This window comes from Myotis brandtii, unplaced genomic scaffold, assembly GCF_000412655.1.
Source record: "Myotis brandtii unplaced genomic scaffold, ASM41265v1 scaffold1020, whole genome shotgun sequence".
Taxonomy (NCBI): Eukaryota; Metazoa; Chordata; class Mammalia; order Chiroptera; family Vespertilionidae; genus Myotis; species Myotis brandtii.
In genome coordinates, this window is record NW_005353406.1 from 607913 (window position 1) to 627318 (window position 19406).

The following is a 19406-nucleotide window of genomic DNA, read 5'->3' on the forward strand; positions in this document are numbered from 1 at the left end:
CACACACACACACACACACACACACACACACACACCGTCTTCCCTTCCCGCCCTCTGAGCAGCCGTGGGTGCTCAATTCTAATTCTCTAGTCCAGCTTCTTGGGAAGCAAAGGTCATGACACAGGAAGAGAATGCGGACGGCGGTGCCCAGAGGGTGGGTTGGCTTTCCCAGTGCCCGTCTGTTTAGTGACATTCTCAGACACCTAGATAGCGAAGGAACAGGGCCGCGCTCTCCTCTGCGGCCTCTGCCTGGAGCCCGAGTGCTCTCCGCGGCTGCGCCCAAGGGCGTTCGGTCAGACCCCCGATCCTCCCGGGCACTTCCTCCTCGGGCATCTCTTCCAGCCCGTCCTGCTGCAGCGTCCGCAGGGCTGACCTGGCTGAGCCTGAGATCCGTCTTCAGCATCCGGGCGTGTTGTGTTTCCGAGCGTTTGGTTTTCAATGAATGGCTTGTATTCAAGGGAAGGAGAGTTGGATGAGCATCCGAAGATTCAGAGTCCAGCGCTGGCTCTGCTACTTTTCAGCTTTGTGACCTTGAACGAGTCCAGGCCTCCCCGCCAGGAGTTGAGTGGGGACGGAAACACACCAGGGTCCGGGGCCCCCCTGCAGTCAGACAGCTTGATGGGTCCAGAGTGCCTGTCGATGCCATGCAGATGTTTACCATCGTGCATGGGCTCTGAGTGTGGGTTTCTAATTTTACCCCCTGCAAGATAAGGTACTTGGAAACGGTTCCCCCCTCATTCTCGCCGGCTGGGTTTGGAACATTATGGTGTTGTGGAATTGTGAAAGCAGTTTCAGTGAAACCTGTAAGGGTGGGCTGATGTATTATACTACAGTAATATGGAAGGTTACCTACAAAATTTTGACTGATTTTATCATTGCACAGTGTTTAATTCTAAATACCCTGTTTTTTTAAAAAAAGCTTAGTTTATATTTTTCACACGATACATTCAGACATTTCACCTCTGCATGGCCCGTTTCTAGTCTGCCCTACCAGCTTTCCTTTTTAAAGAAGTTTGCTTAGCTGGCATTTGGGAAATCTCTTCATGATACTCAAAATACGCAAATACTGCTTTTAAAAAACAGCGAGGACTATTAACTTTATCACCCTGCTGTTGTTTTAAAATGCCTTCTAGACACAGATGGTATTTCTCTTAGTCCCTCTGTGTGGCCTTTCACTTTGTATTTCCTTCTTGGTCCCTAAAAATACTACTTATAGGATTGAGTCTTTCCTCTCTTAACACAGTTGGGGTTGATTGTAAATGTAATGACATGTGATTCTTACCTGATAGTATCGCAAACTACATACCCAAGGTATGAATAAGATTTTCTTCCTTTATTGTATATTTGGTGTTCATCATCACGATGAATCATCGAAGCAAGATTGGGTCGTATTTTGCATAGTTTGTAGAGAGCAGCACTTCCAATAGGAATGTAATATGAGCCCCACAGACGCAATTTTAAATTTTCTAGTAAATACACTTAAAAGGGTGGTATTTTTTTTTATTTTTTAATATTTTTATTGATGTCAGAGAGGAAGGGAGAGGGAGAGATAGAAACATCAATGATGAGAGAGAATCATTGATTGGCTGTCTCCTGCACACCCCACACTGGGAATCGAGCCCGCAACCTGTGCATGTGCCCCGACCTGGAATTGAACAGTGACCTCCTGGTTCATAGGTTGATGCTCAACCATTGAGTCACACTGGCTGAGCAAAAGGGTGGTATTTTTAAAATAATGGCTTTTATTAACTCATTTATACCAGAAATACTGTCATCTCAGCACGTAATCAATATGAAACATTAATGCGATATTATACCTTTTTTTGTACTAAATCATTGAAATCTGGTGAGTTCAGTATGGATTAGGGAAGTTTCACACTATAGAGCACATCTCCGTTCAGACCAGCACATCCCAGGTGCTCAGCGGCCATGTGTGTTCAGTGACCACCACAGGAGGCAACGCAGTGTAGAGTGTGTTTTAGTTTATCTGAAAATTGGCCATTAGTGTGCAGTGTCTGTGGTGACTTCGAATTGACCAAGTGGTCAATTCAAAAACATCTGACTATGTTCTCATCTGACACATCCAAGTCTTTGTAGAAGTCTTCAGTTTGCCCATTATATAGAGTTCCATGACTGTCTACTTTTAAACAGTTACATTTTGGAATTTCTCCTTATCAAAATGGTTTTGCATGCTATTATCTGTAGTTACTCGCCTTTTTTTTTTTTTTTTTTTTGGTCAGTGGATGACATTTTAAGGATGTTTTCCCAAGAAACAAAATGGGCTGTATTTTAACGATTATTTGTTGACTTGTCCCTAAGATCTGGACCTGGAAGCATTTAGGCTCTGCATAAAGAACTCTGATAGAAATAAGGATTTTAATAAAAATCGCCTGATTCAGAGCCTAAAAGCATGAAAACTGTCTTGATCATTAGTCAGCATCATTCTTTTAAAATATATTTTATTGATTTTTTACAGAGAGTAAGGGAGAGGGATAGAGAGTTAGAAACATCAATGAGAGAGAAACATCGATCAGCTGCCTCCTGCACACTCCCTACTGGGGATGTGCCCGCAACCAAGGTACGTGCCCTTGACCGGAATTGAACCTGGGACCCTTCAGTCCGCAGGCCGATGCTCTATCTACTGAGCCAAACCGGTTAGGGCAGCATCATTCTTTTTAAAAAAAGAGCAAACACTTGCAGTTGGTAAGTCTTTTTGTGCCTTGTATATGGGTAATGGTGCTAAGGATACTTTTTCCTCTTCCAAAGGAATGCTAACTGAGTAAAGGACGCTGTATGGCTCTGGACTGTGTCCTGTTCCTCAGAAGGGCAGGCTGGTGGCAGTGTTTGGTTATATTAGCAGTGGGACTCCTTACCTCCCAGGGACCCACGCAGTGGGACTAGCTGGCTCCTCGCATCTCCGGCCCAGGAGCCCTTCACCACATGTAGCTATGGTCTATGAGTCACATTATTTGGTGCTTAATATTTAACGCCCATTAAGTGAACAGTCACTTATTTCATTGTCTTCCCAACCACGTCGAAACATTTAGAGGTATTAGCACAGGTCTCCCTCTTTTTGAACCATCGGCTGTCATGTACTTGATAAAACAACAAATTGGAGTAGGGAGATCAGCTGCTAGTCCTCTCTAGTTAGTAACTGTGTGACCTCTGGACTTAAACTCTTCGGGCCTCCATTTCTCATCTGTAAAATGAGTTGGTCCTGGTGATTACCGAGTGGTTATTTTGGTCCCAAACTTGATGTATAGCAGATGCTTTCATGAAGGTCCATAATATTCATATTGGCTACATCAAAGGGTGAGGCAACCTGGCACACTTGGTGTTGGCAGCCTTTTAGTAAGCTGCCCAAGTACCTTTGTATGATAGAGCAGCTAGTAAGAGCTCAGTAGATGTTCGCTATTCTTGTTAATTAATAATTGTCACTGATAGGCTTAAATTTATAGCCTAATTCAGTAAACAAAGACTAGATAATTTTTTTAAAAACTTGGAAAACATTTATTTACTTTCCCACATCACTAATCATTGGTATGAGTAGCTAAATCTTACATCTCCTCAGGAGAACATAGCACTATTGTCTGTTACATCCTATGGAGAACTTAAATCGTAGGTCACAGTGTCAAGAGCTCCTGGTTTTGGTCTCATAAGCTCTCTCTGAAATGACCTATGGAGAAGTTGTTTTTAAACAAAAATTACACACATAATATTACCATTTAAAATAATAAAACTATTTCTAGCCTTTGGACTGCCAAAAAATTCACAAAAGGAACGGCAAAGCCTTGATCCTACAAAGTTGTGCCTATAAAAGCTTTTATTATTAGTTTTATTGAACTTAAGAATAATCTGCATGGATAACTCTTCTAAAGGCTAAGTATTAAGTACAGCCATAAAGTTTTGCAGCTCTTTAACTTCCTACAATGCGATTTAGTAATAGTGGGCACTCCGTGAATGGTACCTGTCACTCTGCCAGGGCACTGTGTCATAGGTTTTGTGGTGCTGTCTGCATTTTTATGGTGAACTGAGGCTCAAGAGCTAAGGAAACTTGGCTAAGGCCCCCCAGCTAGGCAGTGGTCAAGCAAGGTTTGAAAACAAACGGTCTCAAAAGCCTTTGCTCCTGGCCGCTGGGCCAGTCACTCGGGAGTTTGCTGAAGTCAAGGCAAGGGCTAGAGGCGCTAGTAATCCGAGGCTGGCTAACTTCCCCCCTTGTGCTCAGTTCTAATGAAGCGCACAATTGAAAAGCATCCCAAGGTGAATCGTTTTCATAAAAAGTGATAGTTTTCACCATCTTGAGGGACAATGCTGTTTTAAATGTAAATGTGTCAAATGTATCTTTCTTTTCTCAGCATTCTACTTTGAACAGAACATGTCAGTATAGATGCTTAAGAGTTACTTAGGATTTTTAGCAGGATAGGGGCTAAAAATATCACCAGGTTATTATATTGAAGTTATATAAGCATGCATTTTTTTTTTTCTGTGTACAGATGGGCAATAGTTTTTCAGTAAAATTTTGGTGGGTTGGTGCCTTGAAGTGCTGTTGCCATGGTCCTTTCACAACCTATGGCTCAAGGCTGAATGGAGGCATGGTGGTGATCGAGTTCTATTGGGACATTTTCTTGCTTGGTTGTTTTATTTCGCTGCAGAGGTAGCTGTATGACTGTTGTTCATGCTGATTAAAAAGATTTGGAGGGCCCTGTGGGGAAGAATGAGTTTTATGTTGGCTGTGTTGTTTGAGATGCCTGCTAGATACAAAAAGACATTACTCTTAAGTCTGCTGTTACTGGATTTTGTAAAATAAAAATCCTTTCATGTGACATCATGCAGAACAGTAGAAGACTGAAAAAATGAGGTAGTTTTTATTAAAATTAGTAAGTGACATTCAAAACATTAAGTGTACAGTTCAGTACAGAATCTTGCCAGTGGTATGGTTAGTGTATCTAGAGCACATGTTAACTGAAGTGTGGGTAGCATCATGATTTATAACATGCTGTGATTATAATCATAGCTCAAGCAAATGCAAAGGCCCTGTGGTAGGAGTGTGCCCAGCATACTGGAGAAACACGAGGAGGCCTGTGTGGCTGGAGCAGACAGAGTATGTGAGGGGGGAATGGAGGAGATGCAGTCAGAAAGGGGGTGGTGTTGGGGGGCTGGTGTAGGATCTGGTCCTCAATAGGTTATGGTAAAGACAAAGGACATGGAGAGAAACTTATATTGGAAGAAATGAAACAGAGCGGTTTACTTGTCCTCTATAATAAACCCTAATATGCAAGTCAACCCAACGCCAGAACTACCGGTCACTATGACTCACGCTGACCACCAGGGGGCAGACGCTCAATGCAGGAGCTGCCCCCTGGTGGTCAGTGCGCTCCCACAGGGGGAGCACCGCTCAGCCAGAAGCCAGGCTCATGCCTGGCGAGCGCAGCGGCAGTGGCAGGCCTCTCCCGCCGCTGCAGGCGGGTGGTAAGGAGCGAGGGGTCCTGGACTGTGAGAGCCTGGGACTGCAAGAGAGATGTCTGACTGCCAGCAGAGGCCCGATCCCCAGGGCCTAAGGGGGATCGGGCCTACGCCGGCAGGCGGACATCACCCGAGGGGTCATGGACTGCGAGAGGGCGCAGGCTGGGCTGAGGGACCCCCCCCCCCCCAGTGTACAAATTTTGTGCACCGGGCCTCTGGTCCTATATACTAAAAGCCTAATTTGCAAATTGTCCCCTCTACCGGGAGTTTGATCACTTGCTATGACATGCGCCGACCACCAGGGGATGGCACGAAACATGGCAGGCATCGGCCACACGGCACTGGCAGCGAGTGGCAGTGGAGGCGCTGCCGGCCACTATTGGCCCTGAAGAGAGCAGGACCACAGTGGGATGGTGGATCAGGTGGATCAGGGGGGTGGGGCCACTGCCCGGTGCCCAGGCGCTGAGGGAGCCGAGCGGGGGCCCAATCGCCCCATCGATCACACCGCAGACAGCGAGCGGGCAGCGCCAGGACAAGGTGGGTGCAAGCAGGACCCAATTGCCCTGCCGATCACCCTGCAGACAGCAATGAGCAGCGGGGGGGGGTGGGGCCACTGCCCGGTGCCCAGGTGCTGAGGGAGCCTACCAGGGGCCCAATCGCCCCATCGATCACACCGCAGACAGCGACCAGTGATGGTGGCGGGCAGCGGGGCCACCACCTGGCTCCCAGGCACGGAGGGAGCCAGGCAGGGGTCCGATGACTCAGGCAGAGGGGGCCCCGGGGGCCCAGGTGCTGCCCAGGGCCCAGAGGTCAGCTGGGACCTGCCCTTCCATTCCAGACGCTCGTGCTTCGATCACCAGCCAGGCCTGGGGACCGTACACTTTCATGCATTTTGTACACTGGGCCTCTAGTTGTATTATAAGTAAGTCTGAGTAGCAGGCATTGCCTAGATGACTTCACTATAGCAAGTAAGAGTCAGTTGGCTTATGTGTGAACTCTGGCATCACTATTTATTGACGCTCTGACCATGGGAAAGGTTATGTGAACCCTCAGGTCCTTGTCTCTAAGCAGAGGATAATAATGGTAACCATGGCCCGGCTGGTGTAGTTCAGTGGTGTGTCAGACCTGTGTATGAACCAGGAGGTCACGGTTCGATTCCTAGTGGGAGCACATGCTCGGGTTTCCAGCTCAATCCCCAGTAGGGGTCATGCAGGAGGCAGCCTATCAATGATTTTCTCTCATTGATGTTTCTTCTATCTCTTCCTCTCTGAAATCAATAAAAAAATATTATATTAAATATATATTTTTAAAAATAATGGTAACTGTGTAGGGTTGTTAGGATGATAAAACAGATTTTTAAAGGGAAACGTGCCTGTTGTGTAGTAAATGCTCAGTAAGTATTAGTTATATATATAAAAAACCAGCGACTGTACCGACCTAACAACCGTAATGACCAGTCGCTATGATGCCCACTGCAGCCAGAGAACCAGCCAGATCAGGGGTGGGGCCCACTGGCCAACCTCCCACAGCCCCTCCCCTGGCTGCTGACCCCAGATACCCCCCACCCCATTTGGGGGCGGGGCCTGCAGCCAATCGCCCACGACCCCTCCCCCTGACTGGTCCGGCCCTGATCTGGCGATTAGGGCCAGGCTGGCCGAACCCCTCCACTGCACGAATTCATGCACTGGGCCTCTAGTTTATAATAAGTTTCATTTCCTCTGGAAAGCTTTCACCATCTTTCCCTTGGCAAAATCCACCAATACAGGCATTCAACCTGGTATGTCCTTTTTAAAAAAAAAAATGTAATTCACATCCCATAAAATGCACCTTGTAATGTGTATAATTCAAGCAGCTTTTAGGATACTTACACCATCGCCACTATCTGACTTCAGAATATCTTGCTGGTGTGTCTTTGCAGTACTTGGCATAGTTACAGTCTTCTGTGTGACTGGCGGATGCCTGTTTCTTGTCCATTTTATGAAGGCAGGAGCTGTCACCTTTTATTTGCTATTTACACCAGTGCTTAGCCCAACGACTGGCCACATAGTCCGTGTTCAATGATGATTTGTTGAAGGAAAGAAGATATGATACAGAAAGTAGTGTTGGACTCAGTTGTGAAGAGGCACGTGTGTGCGTCCTGTAGTAGGGTTTGCATTTGATCCTGTGGGTGATCAGAAACCATCAACATTTTGAAGAAGTAGAGTGATACAGCTAGGTTTGTCTGAGAGAATTCTAGCACCAGGACAACAGGACCAGCAGTCAGGAGACCAGTTGGTGCAGGCCGGACTCGGCCTGAAGGAGAAGAGAAAGACCCAGTCCAAAGGAGGTAAAGTAGATTTGATGGAGTGAGTGTGAGGGTGAATGTGCGTGCAAGTAAGTGTGATTGCTTGCAAGTGTGCTTACGTGTGAGTGTGTGTGCCCGTGGGTAACTGTTTGTGATTGAGGGAGAGAGAGGAAGGAAGGGCAGTGGCTGGAGTTGAGGATAACAAGTTTATTGCTTCAGCAGCCAGGCTTGTTTTTCCTTTACGATAGAGAACACTTGAGAAAGAAAAGATTCAGAGAGCTCTGGGGGGGGGGGGGGGGGGGGGGGGGGGGAGATGAGTTTTATGCTGGCTGTGTTGTTTGAGATGCCTGCTAGATGCAAAAAGACGTTACTCTTAAATCTTAAGTCTTTACTTAAACATAGCAAGCAAGGAAGTCTTTTGCCATGTACTGAGTGGTTTTTAATAGGTGTTTGGCGTTTTAGATGGCTGCCTGGGCATCTGTGGCACACCACACACGTCAGCGTTTGTGCTTGTCGGTTGCTTACCAGCCCCACCCTGACCCCCAATAGACCAAGCTTCCCTGGCAGTGGCCGGCCTGGGCCCCGTCTGTGTGCTCCCAGCACCTCCCATAGTTTCTACATACACACTTTTTACAGCAGTGTGTTCTGTGTCTGCATTGGTGGTGTGTGCCCTGCTTTTCACTCTATTGAATGTTCATATTTCTCTCTAATGGCTGTCTTGAGAGTAATATCAGAAAATAATAGTTAACCTCACAAGAGATCGAACTATAGAAAGATTTTTGTGACAGAACTAGAGATGAGAAGTGAAGTTTGGTCACCGTGTGAGGAAAGACAATTTGGGGATTTACAGGAAAAAGCACACACTCTCCAATAGGAACAAAGAGTATTTTGTGGTAAGAAATACAAAATGTGGAAGGGTATGACATAGTGAGGACAGCTCAGACTCCGGAGCCAAGCTGCCTGGTTTCAAGTTCTAGCTTTGCCACTCACTAGCTCTGTGGCCTTGGGCGAGTTATTCAGCCTCTGTGCCTGCCTTTCCTCTTTACAACGGGTTCATAACTGAATTTCTAAAGGTGGTGGTGAGGATGGCCAGGTGCTTAGAGCACTGTGTTAGGGACAGGATAAGCTCTAGGATGTCTGCTCTTCCCGAGTTTTGCCCAGCGACCGGGAGGCTTCCTGGCGCGGGGTGCAGTTGGGAAGACTGTTAGGGCACTGCACCCACCGAGGTCGCGCTTCTGTTCGTGCCGAGGGAGCCGGTGGTTTTTGCACACCTGTCACGTTGATAGGGTAGAGAGGGAATGGTTTGCTTTTCTTGAAAAGGAAGGTTTACCTTCTCTTTCTAGTGCCTTCTGCGTGCAGACCACAGCTCAGTGGTTTACCACTTACAGAGTCACTCAGTGTTGGATCTGGGAGCTTCTTTCTGCTCTACCGAGAGGACACCTCCAGGCTCCCTTATACAAAATACCCCCTTTCCGGGCCTCCGTTCTCTCTGTGGTACTTGTGCTCACCGGGCATTTACTCGTGGGCGCTCTGTGGAAGCAGGGCTTCGCTTTGTCTTCCCACCCCAGTCTCCCCGTGCTTAGGGCATTGCCGCGTCTGGTAGCATCCAGGAAGGACTTGTGTACTGAGTGGCCTCAGCGGCATTTAGGGGCACCATTAGATGCTGCCTCTGTGCTGGGGCTGGACACAGCCCCTGTCTTAGCGAGCTCCCACTGGGGCACAATCACACGAGCCAAACAATGCCATTCCGAAAGGTAAGGATTGCAAGGTGACCGAGCACAAGGTGTAGTTGGGACACAGTGGGGATAGGAGTCATCTTGGGATGTCGGGAACGTTCACCAAGGAGTGACATTGGGGTGGAGTTTAGAAGGATGAGGAAAGGGGGTGCAGGAGATAGGGAAGGGCGTATTAGGTGTAATAATATGTGCAGGGCATTGCGATCTAATTTCCCGTGGTGTGTTGAGGGAAAGTGCCAGAACGTCAGGCCAGATGAAGCAAGGCGGAGGCTACAAAGGTGGGTAGAGGTCAGATTCTGAAGGCCATGTATGACCTGCATAAGAGTTTGAACTTGATCCTGAGAAAGTTATGAAACTATTGAAGGTTTCAGAGAGGAAGGGAGAGGGAGAGAGAGATAGAAACATCAATGATGAGAGAGGATCATTGATCGGCTGCCTTCTGCACGCCCCTGACGGGATCAAGGCCGCAACCTGGGCATGTGCCTTGACCGGGAATCGAATCATGACCTCCTGGTTCACCGGTCGATGCTCAACCAGCTGGCTGGGCTGAAGATGGTTTTTACAATTTGGTAAAATATAACTAACATAAAATTCACCATTTTAACTATTTTTAAGTGTACAGTTCTGTGGCATCAAGCACATTGCTCAGCAACCATCACCACCATCCATCTCCAGAACTTTTTCATCTTCTCAAGCTGAAACATCTGTTGAAGGGTTTAAGCAAGGCTGTGAAGTGCTCCAGTCTCAGTTCCAGTTGATGCGAGGTGTCTGGAATCGACGAGAGGGATCTGCTAGGATAGTCGAGGCAGAAAAGGGTCTCTGAGCCGTCAGAATGTCACCAGAGTGTCTGGCCTTGAAGCCAGTTCGTTCGGAGAACCACTTCAGCCCTCACTTAACCTCTATCCTCCCATGTTGCACAATCTAATTCCAAATCTTCAGGCGCTGCATTGGAGGTTGCTAGAGGGGTGTCGCTGGGGGCAGACAGACTGATGGAAACCATAGGAAGTCACAGCTTTAAGTACAACCTGAGGTTGTGGTCTGAGGTCTGAGGGTGGGCAGATGTCACAATTACAGATTACACACACAGTGGTAGCTGAAGTTCTCGTGATGACCGAGTCACCAGGAAAGAGTAAATATCCATAATGCAGACAGCAGCTGGGCACATTCCAGACGAACTCTGTCCAACAGGAACATCAAGCGAGCTCCACATGCAATTTTAAAATTTCTAGTAGCCACATAAAAAGTGGGGGGAAACAAAGTTAAATTAATTTTAGTAATATATTTTATTTACTTACTATATCCAAAATATTATGTAAACATTATTAGTGCCTGGCCCGTGTAGCTTAGTGGTTGAGTGTCAGTGTGTGAACCAGGAGGTCACGATTCGATTCCCTGTCAGGGCACATGCCTGGGTTACGGGCTCGGTCCCCAGTGGAGGGCGTGCAGGAGGGAGCCGATCAATGATTCATTCTCATCATAGATGTTTCTCTCGCTCCCTCTCCCTTCCTCTCTGAAATCAATAAAAATAGATTTTAATAATAATAAACATTTTATTTTAACATTTTTTCACACTAAGCCTTTCAAAATTCCAGAACATATTTTACGCACATATAGCACATCTCATTTTGAACTACCCACATTTCAAGTTCCTTATAGCTGTGTGTGGCAGTGGCCACATCATATGTACTATAAAGAACCTGTAAGCCCTGGCCGAGTGCCTGGGTTTCAGGTTCAATCCCCAGCCCTAGTTGGGGTGCATGTGTGAGGCAACTAATGGATGTCTCTCTCTCACATCAATTACATCCCCCCCCCCTCCCGTGTGTGTGTGTGTGTGTGTGTGTGTGTGTGTCCGTGTCCCTCCCTTCCCGTCTCTAAAAATTAGTGGAAAAATACCCCTGGGTGAGGATTAACAACAACAAAGTCCCCGCCATTTAGTAAGCGCTATAGATGGGTGCCATTATCCCCCAAATATTCATTCTTCCAGAGTGTTAGCTGGTGTGTCAGTGCTCCATTTTAAAGTCATTCTTGCTTTGGAAACAGCGTAATTTCTGATGGGCATTGAACAAGTTTCCACAGGCAAAGAAAGATGTTACATTGTAACTTTGTGAGAATACTCTCTAATCATGTCTTTGGGTAATCAATTTCTTGTTTGCTGCAACATTGAGGCTGCTTAACCACTGCAGAAATAGTGTAATTAATAATGAAAGGATTTAGGATTATAATTAAAATTAGGAAAAATTTGAAACAATGATTCTATCAACATTTAATTACTGGTGCTATAATTAAATGACCCTCTTTCTGAAATATTTTACCAATCCTACTACGTGTGGGGCGACGACCTAGTCTGACTTTTCCCGTCGGTATGCTCTGACACACTGGGTTATTTTGAGGGTCTCACCTTCTAATATTATTTGTATTTAGAGTAGAAAAGTATAAAAAGTAAAACCAAAACTTAAGAAGATCACTGTCTCGCAAGTGGAAGACATTTGCGAAGTGGAAGCCCTTCATTACCATCTAGAGCAGCGGTCGGCAGCCTTTCGGACCTCACGGACCTCCAGTGGTCCACGGAGCACCGGCTGGCGACCGCTGCTCTAGAGTGAAGCCTGGCTGGAAACAAGCCCATGGTGTGTGGCCATTAAATGGCACAGAAGAGCCGTGCCTAATTGGGCGGGAGTATCTGATCAGGGCTGTTTTCATCCGTCCTTCATTGGCACCCCCACCCTGCTGCCCAGTGTTCGCACAGTTAAATGGATTCTCTACTTAGAGCACAATCTGCCTGCCCCTGGCTCCCATTCACAATCTCCCCTCCCTCCATGGAGGACTCCTTCAGTCTCAGCCTACGGCCGCTTCCTCTGGGAAGTCTTTGGGGACTGGCGTCTGAGGCAGGCAGCCTTCCGCAGCTTTCCGTGGGCTCGCATGGCGCTCTGCAGCTTCCCACTGCAGTTCCCTGGTGTCTCTGCCTCAGCTCCGGGTTCGGGGAGGGCAGGGAGGGGCCTGTCCTGTTGGCTGTGTGAGTGCCAAGCCTGCCCAGGGCCAGGATGGGCTCAGTGACACTTTCCCAAACAAATGAAGGAGCGATTTTGTAAATGTGTCCAATTTATGTTACGCACAAGGTAAAACGTTGCTTTGCACGGTGGGTTTTGGCTTCTTGTGCCTGTTATACTGCAGTGTCTCGCCATAAAACAAACCCAAGAACCCACTTTATAACCTTATGTGGTTATTTGTCTCTAGAATTGAACAAATCCTCAAATATCATTGTTAACAGAGAAAGCTTATGGTCTAGTCAGTTTCTGATAGGAGTCCTTTTGAAAGATTGCTAGTTATTAGATACGAAGGCTTATATGGGGTAATGGGAGGGAAAATGGGATATTTTTACAGTAGTAATAGTAGCTGCTCATGCTTTCGGTAGTAAAGTCAAAATAACTAAGTTCCATGACTAAATTTAATGGAAAAATGAACTTTTGTGTTTGTTTTTTTTAGAATATATTTTTATTTATTTCAGAGAGGAAGGAAGAGAGAGAGACACATCAATGATGAGAGAGAATCGTCGATTGGCTGCCTCCTGCACGCCCCATACAGGGGATTGAGCCCGCATCCGCCTGTGCCTTGACCAGGATTGGAACTGTGACCTCCTGGTTCATAAGTTGACGCTCAGCCACGCTGGCCTGGCTGTCGGGAGTTTTTGTTATGTGGAAACTATGATTAAAGTTTCTTCATGGGACACTTTATGGCTAATGATACAAAAGAACCTGTTTCTGGCAGGTTTAGCTAATATTGCGAGAAGCCTGGCGCTAGAGAGCACCGAGGTGAACATTCTGTACCAGCATGGAATCAGGCCGGACAAGACTATAGACTCGGGGCTCTCAGTTTTTTGGAGGCTCAAATAGACGTTTAGATCTTGGCAAAATCTCACTGCCTTCATATCCTGCCCCTCCCCAAACACCACCTAACATCATCTACGTTTAATTGGCTTACACTTGTGTTTTGAAATTTTCAGTTTGTGTATTGAAGCCTTATTTGTTTGTCAGAACCATTCTTTACACTCTCTGTTCTTACAAAGCGAGGCGGAGCTGGACAAATAATGAAGAGCCTTCCTAGTGCTCACTTCTTAGCTGGTGTGCGAGAGCTGGCAGAGGGCCTCCACCCTACGCGCTGCTTTAGGGCAGCTCCTGGGCGCAGGTGGGCTCCAAGCTCGAGTTACCTGTGAATTCTGAACTCGAGAGAAGCCGTGACCCAGGCCTAGAGTGGGAGCAGTTCTGTGCAGGGTGTTGGAGCTGTATTACAACAGATGTGTTTGTGCCCCCACTATATGCATCGTGGAAATGCGAACGGCATAGTAGGGAAGATAAATGTAGTACAGAAAAGGTGGCAGTCAGCAGGAATCTACACAACAAACACCTGTTAACTTCTATAATGTGCCAACTCAGTTCTAGGCACTGGAGACTTAAAGACTCTAATCCCCCGTCTTCAAGGGGTTTGTAGTCTAGTTGATGGAAACATGCAAAATAGGTACATTGGGGCACAGGAGTGTGTGAGAGCACAGACTCAGGTGGCCCTATTCCAACCCTGGCCCTGCCGCTTCCTAGCTGGGTGGCCTTAGACAAGTTACCCGACCTGTGGGAGCTTATCTCCTCATCTGTAAGGGAAAGTCACAATGCCTGCCTCTAGTGAATTATGGCAGGCCCTATAGGGAAATAATCTACAGCCTGAAGAAAGAGTGAAGCAGAACTGTGTGTTCTCATGGAAAAATGCCCAAAAGATAGTGTTGGCTGAAAAAAAACACTCTACTTCATGTGGTCTCAACTAAAGAAGAAAAGAGTTTGTGGTGCAGAAAAAGATCTGAAAGGATAGATACCAGGCATTTGACGTGTGGATCATTAGGGGGACTGTTTCTAATTCCCTCTATTATTAGACTCTTTTAAAAAAAAAATTATTGATTGATTTGAGAGAGAGAGAGAGAAACATTGGTTTTGTTCCACTTATGCACTCATTGGTTGCTTCTTGTATGTGCTCTGACCGGAGATTGAACCTGTCATCTTGGCGTATCAGAAGGACACTCTAACCGACCGAGCTACCCGGCAAGGGCTTATCAGTGGTTCTCAACCTTCCTAATGCCGCGACCCTTTAATACAGTTCCTCATGTTGCGGTGACCCCCAATTTCATTGTTACAAATTGAACATAATTAAAGCATAGTGATTAATCACAAAAACAATATGTAATTATATATGTGTTTACCGATGGTCTTAGGCGACCCCTGTGAAAGGGTCGTTTGACCCCCAAAGGGGTCGCGACCCACAGGTTGAGAACCGCTGGCTTAGATTCTTTTGAAAAAATAATGTACGCTTATTAATTTTCCACCCCCAAAATAATAAAGATAATAGTTTTAAAAAGCAAAAAGCCCTCCGCCCAGGATTGAACAATATGGCGCATGGAGAATGCCCAGCAGGAGGTCTAGCACATAGTCAGTGAAGGGAGACTGTTACCATTATTGCTGGACTGGCAGCTGATATGGAGGAAGACTGCTCGACTGTAAAACCCTGGATGGGCGAGGTCGAGTTCTGCCGTTTGAATTCCCAAGGTCAGCTGATTCCTCGAGTGTAGGATCTTGGTTGTCTGGTGGGGCCCAGATCTGGGCATGAGTCCTTATGCCCCATGGACTTTCGCTGGCCTTGGGTGAAAGAGACAAGACCTACACACGGGTCAGGTGTGCCCAGCACACATGCACCCCTCTCTACCCCTCTTCTCATTCTCCTTTGAGAATAAAAACATTGTCTACCTCCCCTTGAAGGGAGGGGGAGCGGCCTGCCCAGTTGTGACGCCTGTCCTAAGGGACCCGGGACTGTCCTGGGCAAGGTGGGGCCGTAGGCTTTCCGTCATTCCTGGGCTTAGATTTGGACCTCGAGCAAGGATGAGCCTCTCTAGGCCCAGCTTCTTCACCTGTCAGATGAGGATGGTGCGCCTCCCTTTTTCACTTACATGCCATAACCTGTTCTCTTCCTTGTTCCTGCTGCATAAAGGATTGGAGAAGAATTTTTTTGAGGTTGTATCTATGGGTCATCGTATAAGGCTTGCCTTTCATCTGCCTGTGAAGTAGATGGAATGAACATGAAAAAAGAGAAAACTATTTTTTGGGTTTTTGTTTCCTCTTTAGATCTGATTTTTAAACGATTTGTTGCTTTCCGGTACTCTCTCTGGAGAGTGTTTTCTTGTGGGTGAGACAATGTCGTTTTCCAGGGGCATGATTTACAGCGGGTGCCATTCATGCAGGTGTGCAGGGACCTCTTGGTCTTGCCTGTTGTGCTGGGAGTCGGTCAGAGAGGCCATGTTTGTTCTTAAGTATATGGTCACCTCAACTGCTGTCTCCCGCCGGCAGGCCTGGGACTGATTGAGGATTAACAAAATGGTGTGGCTTAGCTTACATTTTCCAGGATCCCGCGCATGTGTATGGAGCCCTCTTACCATATGTTCAATGCGTATGACTGGTCTGCTGTATGATCAGCTACCGTTTATAGCTTGCACTTGATTGTGAGTCCCTGTGTCAGTTTTGTTTCCTGGTTCTCTTGCTACTTCATTTTAGTTTGTTTCTATAATATTAAAAGTTCTGGGGTTTCCCCCCTAACCTTCTCAGCGCCCCTAATTGTTGTCAGGTATTTAAATAAATAAGAGAGAAAGGAAATTAGATTTGAGAGCATGTTGCTTGTCAGACGTCTTGCTAGACATTTTACAGACCTTCACATTTAATATTAAGTAAGCAGCGTAATGAAATAAACTGCTGGGAGGGAGCAGCCTGCCCGGCTGAGAAGCAAAAGACCTGATTTCAGCCTTTGTTTTGTTACTAAGAAGATTTGTTACCTTGACAGATTATTTCCTTCTCTGGGCTTCTGCTTCCTGGTCTGTAAAATGGGGAAAGAGTGGTGGTGAGGTGAGGTTCCTTCTGGCGCTAAGATTTGACAGCTCCTCTTTATGATCGCCTTCATGTGACACTCAGCATATCTCTTGTAATTGCGTTGAATACTGACAAAGGATTAAAAAGCTTAACCTACTCTTAAGACTTAAGAAGCTTACATTTTCTCTAAAATAACTCAAATTACCCAAAAATAATTTTTATCTTTTCTTTCCCCCAAACAACTTCAGTGACTATTGGAGGGAAATCGATGCACCTCTATGCTGTGCTCTCAAATGTGATGAGTTTAATAGGACTAGTTACCTTAGGGAACACAATACTTCATTTTTGTGTTAAAATACAGGTCATTGTGAGAACTTCCTGAGTGCTGAGCCAACAATAACATGTTAAGTATTTCTGAGACGAGCGGAGCAGGAAAGGAAACCTTTGGGCACTGTAGCAACAGAAAGACCAAGGGAAAGACGATCTGCCGGGCGAGTCCCATTTTCTCTCCTTTCTGGGTGGAAACAGGCAGGGCTTTCAGCTTGGCACAGGCGGGCTGCCTTGTGTTTGCGAGGCTCCTGGCCCTGGGAGTGGAGGGAAGGAGGGGCTCGCCGCAGCCGGGCAGCCCCGCTGCCCATGCTCCCGTGGAACTGGGGACTGAACAGGTGTTCTGCCGACCTTTCCTCCCTCCCCGCCCCCTTTGGTTTTGTTTTCATTTTGTGCAGGTAGAGGGCTGGTCAAGGCCTGGGAGGCAGGGTGGTGTGCTGGGCCGTGTTCATGTCTGAACTCAGCTACCCAGTAACTGTGGTGCCTCCATTTTTATGCCTCAGGTTTCCCATTTGTGAAATGCTAATGATTTTAGTACTTAAATTCATTTTGGTTTCAAGTGGCAGGAACCAACTCTTATATCTCACATCTGAGAAAAGAGAGGATCTATGGGAAGGACAGGGAGGGAAAGCTGAACAACTGAGTCTTCCGGTGGAGCAGGGCCTGGGGCAGCGCTGGGGGGACTGGCAGCGGGCGTGGCAGGCCTCCTTTCCACAGCCCCTGTCTCTCACAGCCCACACGCCCTCCATCAGCCAGTCCCGTCAGAGCCTCCACAGCCTGCCCAGCCTCCGTTCTGCACGGCCTCTGGGAGTCTCACTGCCTCCTGGGTGCTTCCCCTGTTCAACCTCCTAGGGTCTCCCTGCTTCTGTGCTCTTCCCTCAGCCCGCTCTCCACAAAGCAGCCAGAGTGAGCCCTCGAGTCCTTGTGCTAAAACACGCCCTTCCTGGCTGAGAATCGCCAGGGCTTCCAGGCTCCTCTGAGCAAAAGCCAATTGGAAGTTTACCTCTCAACTCCTATTGTTCCCCCCTTGATCTCTGCGCCAGCTGAGCTGACTCCTATGGATTCTGCATCTTACCAGGCATTCCTCTGCCTCAGGGCCTTTGCCCTAGCCCCCCCTGCCTCCGTGTTCCTCCTCCAAGCTGCCTGCCGGCTCCCTGCCACCTCCTTCAGCGAGGCCTGTCCTAACCGCCTTATTTAAAATTAAAGGTGTCCTGTCCCCATGTTTTGTTTTTGCCTGCTTTGTTTTTCTCCATCACCACCCATCAGACTGTATGTTCCCCCTACTTACTTTGTCTCTTTCCCCAGACTATAATCAAAGCAAACTGCACGGAGCGAGAACCCTGCCTGCCTTGTCAGGGCTGCCTCTCCAGTGCCTGGCACAGAGCAGGCGCTCAGCAAATACTTGTGGAATGAACAACATTTTTTTGCCTTTGCCTGCTTTGTTTTTCTCCATCACCACCCATCAGACTGTATGTTCCCCCTACTTACTTTGTCTCTTTCCCCAGACTATAATCAAAGCAAACTGCACGGGGCGAGAACCCTGCCTGCCTTGTCAGGGCTGCCTCTCCAGTGCCTGGCACAGAGCAGGCGCTCAGCAAATACTTGTGGAATGAACAACATTTTTTTGTGAAGTACCTCCCTGCGTTGAGTCAGCAGTGTCAGGAGGGATGGGCATGTAAAATAAGCATGACCCCTGGGAACTTGCCCGAGTGTGAGTCCCCGAGAGGAAGGGAAGCCACCCCAGTCGGGGTCCCTGAGGTCGCTGTGAAGACTAAGTTGGTGTATGGTTGCCTAGTGGGTGCTAAGAAAATGCTCATTCTTCCTTTCAGAAACATGACTTCTTGTCAATATTAGCATGCAGAAATTCAGTCATTCTCCGTAGTAGAGGTTACCACTTGGAATGGTAAAAAAACATGGTCATATAATAATAGGACAACTCATGCAGCTAATGTTTTAATGAGTAATGGAATATATAGTTCTCTCTTCAGAAGGAATGGTGTGGAAGCTTTGCAAATGGTGCACAAGCTTTTATCAAAAGGCTCTCTGGCATCTGAGCAGACACAAACCTCAGGACCCAGGCCAGGTTAAAAAACAACAACAACAAAAACAGTCAAGTTCATAAGAGTCGGAAGGCATAAGTTTTCATTTTAGCTTTTCTTTAGTAGGATTTTTTTTTTTTTTTGCTCTGAGTCAGTCTCAGCTGTTAAGTGCATTCATCTTTGAATTTTGTAATGAATCTTTTCTAATTTACTCTTTTATATTCATACTTATAATGTTTTACTTTTCAAAGGTATAAGTACATTAGATGTATAAAGTGGGTTCTTCCATTATAAAAAATTGTTTGACTTTATGTTCCTATCTGAAACTTTTGGATAAAGATGGTTTCTTGTAGTTTCATACATAAGGTTGAAGAACTTGAATAGCTGTGTCGTTTATTTGTTTGTTTGCTTTTGTTTTAAGTGATCATGAATTTAAGCACTGTTTTGTTCCTGAGCTATTGGAGTAGAAATTTAAGCTTTGGAGCCAGACACCTTTGGGTCAGACACTCTGGCACTTCTTAGTCATGTGACCTTGGGCAGTCCTTCAGTCTGTCTGCAGGATCATCCTAGCACCTCACTCCGCAGGCCTGTTGGGAGAGTTCAGTGATACAATGTGGGTAAACAAAGGGCCTGTCCACCACCACAGTGAGCACTGAAATAATAGCTGTTT